Source organism: Callospermophilus lateralis, chromosome 17 (genome assembly GCF_048772815.1).
Source record: "Callospermophilus lateralis isolate mCalLat2 chromosome 17, mCalLat2.hap1, whole genome shotgun sequence".
NCBI classification, from domain to species: Eukaryota; Metazoa; Chordata; class Mammalia; order Rodentia; family Sciuridae; genus Callospermophilus; species Callospermophilus lateralis.
The window spans coordinates 24,963,075-24,972,333 of NC_135321.1; positions in this window are offsets into that span (position 1 = coordinate 24,963,075).

Here is a 9,259-nt window from a genome sequence, read left to right on the forward strand (position 1 = left end):
AGCAGAGTCTCATTGCAAGGAGGCTGCGTGTGTGGATCACTGCAGGCATCACGGCAGCCACGGCCAAACCAGCAACCATGCCACCTGAAGCAGACCCGCTTCCGTATTGTCTAATGCACCAGGCAGAGTCTCCAGGGGTCTTGGTCACTGGGCTGGCTCATTCTTGCCCTCTCCCTCTCCCTCTTTCTTTCCCACTCTCCCTTCCCTTTCTAGAACTCAAACAAGGTCAGATTAAGCTGTCAGGTGAAGTGGATGACATTTGGCCAGTGGAGGAAGTAGATTGTACGTGGGGACGGTTGACACTCAGGAATGCACACGTGTGTAACAGGGAACAGGCACGTGCTCTGAAATCATGGATGCTAAACCACCCGGGGATCTGGACTGGGAAGAGAGGAATCGGAAACATTACAAGGGGGAAATTCTGCAACCAATGGACAGACTGATGTTTAGCTGATGAATAAACTTTAAGCCACTAAAATACTTTAGCAATTTGGATGGAAGAGTAGCTGCCTTGGAGTTAACTGAGTACTGAGAACCCAGTTCAACAACCTCAAAACAGGCTCCTTAACTATGTGCCGGCTGTTTAGCTATCGCTTATTGGGCATTTACTGTGTGCCTAGCGCTGTGTGAAACGTGCAGGTTTTTTAGCCATCATGTAATTCTTGGCAACTCTGAATGAAAACTCTGATCTTTCCCAATTCATGCCTGGGAAAAAGGCCTGGCCAGGTTAACCCCCTCGCCCTTGGGGAGTATGAGTGGCGTTGTGCTGGAACCTGGCTCTGACAGGCAGAGACCCTCCATTTGTGCCTCACGCTGAATGTTCCAGAACACTCTGTTCTTGGCCTGGGTGGCCCTAGTGAGGTGCAGAGAGCTCTGATGGCTCCGAGCTGCTATGTGAGCCATTTCCTGCCTGTGGTCCCCTCTACTTCCTCCCCCCAGGGGAGGCCCTCCCCCCCGCCCCCAGCCTCTGTCTGTTCTTGGCTTCTTTCTGTCTTGGACTATCCACAGCTCCTTATGTGGGCAGTTCTTTCTTCCATGCTTTTAGCTTTCGTTGGTTTTATTAATCAGATTTTGTGGTTCTGAGGGTTCCCCTCCACCTTTGGTTCTAGATTTGTGATTTTTGTGGAGTTGATGGTTGAGAGTATACACTATGAGCTCTGGATGAGTAGGTTACACCGAGACATTGTATTCAGATGCTAGCAATGGACACCAGAGACAACAGTGACAATGGGGACTTCAATTTCTGAGGTTCTAAGCAAGTTAGCAAGACCCTGTCTCAAAATAAAATATAAAAAAGGCTGGGGATGTGGGATGCGTCTCAGTGATAAAGTACCCTGAGATCAATATCTACTACCCCCCAAAAAATAAAGAACATTTTTCTTTTTCTTATGTAAGGAAAACCTTTATGTGGGTAGTTCAGGGCCGGTATGAAATATCCATGGTTATCTGGACCTTCAATTACTCTATTCTACTGTTTGTACCTTAGCACCTTGGTGATCCAAGATGGCTGCTATTGCAACTTTTAAACTTTGAGATCCTGTTCAGAAACTGCTTTAGATATTCTGTTAGCCATTTTTATCTTCAAGGTTGTCTGGGAAATGTAAGATAGGTAAATCACCCAAGTCCATAAGTCATAAGAGGTTATAAGAAAACAGCAGTCTCTAAAGCAGATCCTCCTCCTAATATCCACCTGTTGGGATGGTCTAGAGGCGAGAACAGGCAATGCTCCCATTTTATAGATGCAGAACTGAAGGCTAAAGGGAGTTAAGTGACTTGTTCAAAGCCGTAGTAGCAGAACTAGGACTAAGACCTGGGACTCCTGGCTACCTCTTTGTAGGGCCAACCTATTAAGGAATTGAGCTTTTCCAGGTGTGGGGTATACGCCTGTAATCCCAGTGGCATGGGAGGCTGAGGCAGGAGGACCTCATTCACAGCCAGCCTCAGCAACTGTGAGGTGCTAAGCAACTCGGTGAGAACCTGACTCTAGATAAAATACAAAATCGGGCTGGGGATGTGGCTCAGTGGTTGAGTGTCCCAGGGTTCAATCCCTGGTAGCTCCCCTCCCTACCAAAAAAGAAGTAAGTTTCTACACAGGCACCCACACGTGCACCCCTGTGACTGTGAGGGTCTGATAAGGACCATTGCAATGAGCTCAAGTAGAGGAAATATTCTAGATCCCAGAAGTTCCCCCCTCACACCCGCTTTTCCTGTGAAGCTCAGTTAATTGGAGGCATCTCTGTTCACCATGCGCTACTCGCTAGCTGGACATGGGAGAAGCCCTGGAGACCCAGACTGAAGTCCTTGGGCCTCTGGCAGGTGGGGAAAATCCTTGCCTGGATCCTGACTCCTCTGTCCTCGTGTGGGAGCCTTTAATGAGGCACACCTGTCACCCACAGTTCAGGGAGCTGGCTCTGGGTCTCGAGGCAGCCCTGGCCCTAAGCTTGCCCCCCTTGCCTCTGCAGTCCAGCCTAAGCCCTTCCCAGCTCTTCTGAAGAAAGCAAGAAGTTCTTTGCATGAGGCCCAGTGTGTCGTCACAGACCTTCCCAGGGCTGGGATCCTGCTGGCGATTTAGGCTTGGGATTTGTGGGTGTGGTGTTTTCAAACTTGACTGGCACAGAGCCTGGGCCTGGGGGTTGGTATCTTGGAATGCAGCTCAGGGTTGCCCAGCCCCAGGGCAGGGACTCTGCACCTAGATGTACTAGTCCCACCTCTGCTTCCTTCCCTCCCTTTGCAGGTTTCCAGACACTTCCTTAGAACTCCTTTAGGGCAGAGGATGGGGCAAATGTCAAAGATCTGGTTGCCTGCTGGTGCAGCATGTAGGTGGAAAGTGGAGCTCAGTGGCCAGGCCCCTGGCAGCTTGGGTTCTGGGGAGCATCCCTTCCCGGCACAGACCCCGGGACACGGGATCTCAATCGTCTGTGTTTCCTAAAGCAGCCTGCCCTTCCGCATCTGGAGGGGCAGTGAGGCCTGGCCACTATCAGAGCATTGGTGTGGCATCACAGAGCAGGTCCAAGCCACCAAAGCCACCTGCACTGGCACCTGGCAAAGTGGTGCTCGGCTGGGGCGTCTTCGTCTGTCACCTCTGCACCTGGGTGTGCGCCTGAGTTGAGCAGGGTCCAGAATGCTCTCCAGGCCAACCCCACAGCAAGCGAACCTCACCATGCTGACTGCAGAGGTTACTGGCGCTGGCACCTGCTCGGCTTCAAGTACGTGAGCTTGGGGAAGGCAGAGCCCTGGTTCTGTGGTGCAGGAGGTTGTCAGGTTCGTGAGGCCGTCAGCAGCCAATGACCGGCCTGGCCAGCAGGCCTGTGACTCTGCTTCACAACTGAGGACCACAGAAGCTGGTGGAGCCCAGTGGCCCAGCACCCTAGGGCCCGCCCCTCTGCTGGGAGGGGCCAGATCGGGGCATTGGGGATGCTCCTCCTCATTCCACTGCCTCCTTTATTCTGGTTCCCCAGTCTCTCTGCCTCCAACCATCTCCACCCATTTGGCCCTCTGTTCCGACACCAGTTACCCAAACAGGGATCAGCCCACCCCGGGCTGCTTCTGCACTCTGACCCAGTCTGGCTGAGGAGGGGGTGGGGGATGCAGCGTGCCAGACCTCTGTGCAGACATCTCTCTTGGGCCACCTCTCACCACGCCCCTGCCTCCATGTGAGCCAGCCTTTCTGCAGAGCCAGGCGCTGCCTCTGTTGGGAATGCAGACTCCTTGGTCCTGGTTGGGAATCAGTTCTAGTGTGAATTTGCACATAGCTGCTGCCTGGGCCTGGATCCTTTCCCTACCTCTTACCAGCTGTGTGGCCCGGAAAGGGACTTACACTGTGCAGCTCAGTGTCCTCACCTGGAACATGGGACAGTAAAAGTACCTGCCTCAAAGGGATGCGGCAAGGAGTAGACGGACTAATCTGTGCAGATGCCTGGAGCCGGGCTTGGAGCGGGTCTGCAGGAAGTGAGCTCCCATCAGGTGTGAGTGTTATGCTCCTGCTGTGGGACAGATGTTAGGAGCCTTCTCCCAGCCGCCCCAGACCCCGTCCAGGTGCTCGGCATTAGGACTTCTGCCTGCACATTTGAACAGAGAAAATCCCACCACCACAAAGGGTGAGGGTCTAATGGCTGTGGGGGCTGTGGAGCAGAAGGGAAGGAAGGACCCCACGGGGCTCAGGAGGTGGACTCAGGGGCTCAGGAGGGACACACATGGACTGAAGGAACAGGGGGCTTAGAAACGCCCTGGCTGCGGAGACATCATTGCAGGAAGCAGGGGGCGGGGCAGGTTTTCCTCTCTCCAGGCTCAAGAGGCCTGGAGAGGCGGGTTTGGGGAGGTGGGTGTGTGGCTTCTCCTCCTGTCCCGCTCATGCCCTTCGTCCCCAGGCAGCGAGGGTGGCTGTGGAGCTCGCCTTCCTCCCGCCCTCCAGCTGCAGTGGCTTTGCCTCTCAACCTGGCAGCTTGGGCTCTGTAACCGCTCCAGCCTCCCCTCTCTCCACAAGACCATGAGCCGCAGAGACCAGGAGAGCCATTTGTACCCCTGCAGCTTTACCAGCCTCCTGCGGGTCCCAGGAGAGCTCTCCGTGCCCAAGCTGAGCAATAAATTTCTCTTGGGCACAAGAAGGAACTTGAAGACAATAGAAACCACTTGCGGCGAAATCAGCAGCCTGCTGCGGTCATGAGCACCCTGTGGCTGGGAGCATGGACTGCCGCAGGCACTGGGGTCCTGAGCAGGGGTCTGCGCTGAGTGGAGGTGGCTTAGAGGTCCTTTTAAGGGTCTGCTAACATCAACATCAAATTCTGTGAGCAGGACTGTTGGGAATGGCCTTTTCAACCCAGATCTTGGGGGAGATCAGTTATCATTTCATACTACACCCACTTAAGACAAATGGTGACAATCTGTTCTGAAATACATATATACAACAGGGTAGTTAGAAATAAACTTGAATCCATAGATTCCCCTTTCAGTTTACATGTCCAAAAGAATGAAAAACAGGGAATATCTCAGATAGTTATTTATATACCCACGTTCATAACGGCACTATGTACAACAGCCCAAAAGTAGAGGTAATCCCAGTGTCCCTTGACAGATGAATGGGTCAACAAAATGTGGTATATGCATTCAATGGAATATTATTTAGCCTTAAAAAGGAGATTCTGAACATGCTGCTACACAGATGAACCTTGAGAACATGATGCTGAGTGAAATGAGCCAGTCACCAAAAGACAAATGCTGTACCATTCCATTTACATCACAGACCTCGGGCAGTCAAATGCACAGAGACCTGTTTCCTTACCACCCAAGGAGGCCTGGTGAGTGACTTACAGTAGCCCACCTGCCCAGCGCCCCCACCAGGTTATCTCATGTGGGAAGGGAGTATGTTCTCTGGGTGAAGGAGGAGCTGAACCCTCCAAGCCCCGGAAGCAGGCAAGTGTGCAAGCCGGAGCAGACCCACTCCCTGGTCTGCTGGTGGAAAGGCTCTCGGCTCCCCTTGTGTCTGAGCCAGGCTGGAGTTGAGTCTGGGCGACTCCATGATCCCCACACATGCCGGTGCTCCACCCTGGAGGGACCAATAGGACAATTCGTGCTCTTCCTTAAATGACACCTGTTCTGTATTGCCCCACACCTGCACCAGTTCTTCTTTGCAAATTCTGCCCCTTCTTCAAGACCCAGCCACGTCTCCTTTGTCTCGAGCAGTGCTCTCTCTGCTCTGACCTCCTGCCTGTTCTGCTGTACAGCTGCTCAATGATGAATCATTCACCAACTTGTCCCATCTCTTCTCTTGGCTAAGATTTTTTTTATTAATAAATCTTATTTTTTAAAGCCCTTTTATATTCACAACAAAATTGAGCAGAAAGTGGAGAGATGTCCCATGTGACTCCCGTCTCCACAGCCTCCCCTGTGGTCATTATTCCTCTTTAGAGTGATACATTTGTTCCAGTTAATGAACTTACATCCACACATCATTATCACCTGAAGTCCATAGCTGGCACTAGGGTTCATGCTATGGGTTTGGACAATGTCCAATAGCATATATCTACCCTCGCGTCATCATGCTAAACAGTTTCACCAACCTCAGAATTTTGTGTCTCCACATATTCATCCCTCCCTTCCCTCTAACCCCTACCATGTGATAGTGACATTTCATATCAATGGAATCACCACAAATCTTTTCTCTGTCTCTCATTTTACCTTTGCCATAGTGTCGTATAGTTGGAATCATATGGTGTGGGGGGGTCTTTTATTCAGATTGGCTTCTTTCATTTAGTCATATCCATCTATTTCCTCCCATGTCTTTTCATGGCATGATGGCTCATTTCTTTTAAGCCCTCATTCCACTATCTGAGTGTACCATAGTTTATTTGCCCATTTGCCTACTGAAGGACATTGCGATTGCTTCTGTGTTTTAGAAATTATGAATGAAAGTTGCCCTAGATATTACGTGCAGGGTTTTACGTGGACCTAAGTTTTCGATTCGTTCGTGTAAGTACCAGCAAGTTGGGTCACACAGTAAGAGTGTGTTTAGTTTAGCAAAGTCCAAAGTGGCTTCGCCATTTTGCATTCCCTCCAGCTCCATATTCTCTTTTGTCGTTGTCAGTGTTTTGGATCTTGGCCACTTGAATAGGTTTATAGTCATACCTCATTTTTGTTTTAATTGACAATTCTCTAATGACTTACAATGTTGGACATCTTTTCATACATTTACTTGGCCTCTGTATGTCTTTCTTGATGAGATAACTGTTCAGGTCTTTTGCTCATTTTTAATTGTATTGTTCATCTCTTATCATTGAGTTTTATGAGGTTTTTTGGTGTATTTTAAATAACAGTTCTTGATCAGAAATGTTTTTTGCAAGTATTTTCTTCTGGTCTGCAACTTGTCTTCTCAATCTCTTGACAGTGTCTTTCACAGAAATGTTGTGTGTGTGTGTGTGTGTGTGTGTGTGTGTGTGTGTGTTGGGATGGGGGAGGGGTGTGTGCTGGGGATTGAACCCAGGGCCTTGTGCATGCAAGGCAAGCACTCTACCAACTGAGCTATATCCCTAGCCCCAGAAGTTTTCATTTCAATAAAGTCCAGCCTATCAATTATTTCTTTTCATGCTCTTTTATCTAAAACATCATCACTAGGCCTGTGGTCACTGAGGTTTTCTCCTGTGTTTCTTCTAGGAGATTTGAAGTGTTACATTTAGTCTATGATCTGTTTTGATTTGTGTGAAGAGCATAAGATTTGCATCTAGATTTAATTGCATGTGGATGTCCAGTTGTTCCAGCACCATTTCCTAAAGACTCTCTTTACTCCACATTGTCTTGCCTTTGCTCTTTGGTCAAAGATCAGTTGTCTTATTTATGTGGGTCTATTTCTGGGCTCTCTATTCTGCTCCCCTGATCTACTCATCATGTCTTTCACCAGTGTGGCCTGTCATGATTTCTGTAACTTTATAGTTAGGTATTGAAGCCAGATCATTTCAGTCCAACAACTTTGTTTCCTTTATCAATACTGGGTTGGTTATTCTGGGTCTTTTACTCCTCTATGTGAACTTTATGGATTTTTTTAAAAACATCTTAAGTAGGTATAATTCACATAGTATGCAGTTTATCCACTTAAAGCATAGAACCTACTGGTTTTAGTACATTCATGAAGTTAGGCAACTATTACACTAATTCCAGAACATTCAACTCACCCCCCCCCACCCAAATAGACCCCATACCCTTCAGTATCACTTCCCACGTGCCCCTTGCCAAGCACCTAATCTATTTTTTAACTCTTTTTTTTTTGTGTGTGTGTGTTGCTGGGGATTGAACCCAGGGCCTTGCGCATGTGAGGCAAGCACTCTTCCAACTGAGCTAGATCCCCAGCCTTGGAATTCCATCTCTTTGTATGCCTGGATAATATTCCATTGAATGAATACATTGCATTTTTCAATCCATTCATCAGTTGATGGTCATTTCTTCCCACTTTGAGTATTGCTGCTGCAAATATTCATGCACAGGTTTATAGGTGGACTTATATTTTCATTCCCTTTGGGTATGTGCCTAGAAATGCAGATGCCACCTCATAAGATAGCTCTGTATTTAACTTTTTGAGTAACCACCAGGCTGTCTTTCTAAGTGGCTGTGTCTTGCATGTTCCCACCAGCCGGTGTATGAGGGCTGCTATTTCTCCACATCCTTTCCCACATTTGTTATTAGCTGACTTTTGATTCTAGTCATCTTCATGGATGTATAGGAGTATCTCGTTGCGGGTTGATCTGCATTTCCCTGGTGGCTGATGACATTGAGTGACTTCTCATGTGCTTATCCTCCATCTGTATGTCTTCTTTGGAGAGATAACTGTGCAGATCCTTGGACCATCTTTAAAAAATGGATTGTCTTTTAATTTTTGAGTTCTAAAAGTTCTTTATGTATTCAAGATGCAAATCCTGTATCAGATATATGATTTGCAAATATTTACCCCATTCTGTGGGTTGCTTCTTATTTTCTTGATGGTGTTCCTTGACGCTCAAATGTTTTAAATTTTGACAAAGTCCAATTTAACTTTTCTATTGTCTCTTATGCTTTTGGTGTCAGATGACTTGGATTTTAAAATGAATTTACATTGTTAACTTTTGGTAACACTCTGGTTTGCTAGTTCAACTACATTTTAAGCTTGTATGATAATGAATTTCCCAGAATTCCTGGGAAATTCATTATCATAGCTGCTCCAACATCGGGACTTATTGGCTTGACTTGTATCTGGCAGGTACCTGGGTCAGGATGGAAACTCAGGTGTCCCTCTTCAGACTCATTAGCCTGGCATGTCCCCATTTTTCAGCCTAAGGGCTGGAGTTAACAGGTGCCAGCCTGGGGATTCTGTACCTCCTCTGCATCAGAGCAGGTTAAATGGCACTGCATTGGCTGAGACCTCTTCCCTCTCGCTGTGATTTTGATCTGCAATTCCCTATATTCCCTCTGTGATATCCATCCTTCTATAAATACATCCAGGAGAATATTTTCTATTTTGCCTTATGGGCAACAGCTGCTGTTTTTGCCAGGCTGTCATCTATTTGGTTGTTACTTTTTCGACTTTATTTTTAAACAGTATAACATGGAGTACAGCAACACTGTACACGGGACAGATGGAGAGCGGAGCCAAACAGACTTCCTGAGCCACCCTAATAGAAGTGACTGGGGTTGGGGAGGAAAGCCAGATTGCCAGTTTGCTAAAAGCAAACAAATATCAATAAATCACAAATTAAACGGGGACAGGAAGAGCAAATAAGAAAGCGGCCTGCGGAAGCCC